Here is a 439-nt window from a genome sequence, read left to right as displayed (position 1 = left end):
AAGTGTGCATCCCGCGCCTTCCTGGGGCCGCCGCCGCTGCCACCGGCCCTGACCGTGGAGGCGGCGATGGCGCGGAGGACTTGACCTTTGCTGCTGACAGGGAGGTCGCTCTCTGAGCTGAAGGGAGGGGGATTCGGCTGTTTCCAGCTTCTCCCGCCCAATAGCAGCCTGGACAATCCTCCCCTGCAGCACCGCTCACCCCTATTCCCCCCTCCATTTCGTGCAGGGTCCGCCGACCCTCAGCCTGAACAAAGCCCCCAGCAGAGCTCTCACCACCTCCTTTTCGAGCTCCTGTCCCCAACTCCCCGAGGCCAAAGGCTCCGAGTTAAAGCCCAGCAGGCAAGGCCCTCCCCAGCGCCCTCTTCTCTCGCTTGACCCCGGCCGCCCTCAGCCAGCGCCAGGGACTACTGTGGGTGCCAACCGGCCCCCAGGTCGTGCC

This window comes from Myotis brandtii, unplaced genomic scaffold, assembly GCF_000412655.1.
Source record: "Myotis brandtii unplaced genomic scaffold, ASM41265v1 scaffold17, whole genome shotgun sequence".
In the NCBI taxonomy this organism is placed as follows: Eukaryota; Metazoa; Chordata; class Mammalia; order Chiroptera; family Vespertilionidae; genus Myotis; species Myotis brandtii.
This window is presented reverse-complemented; position numbering follows the sequence as displayed.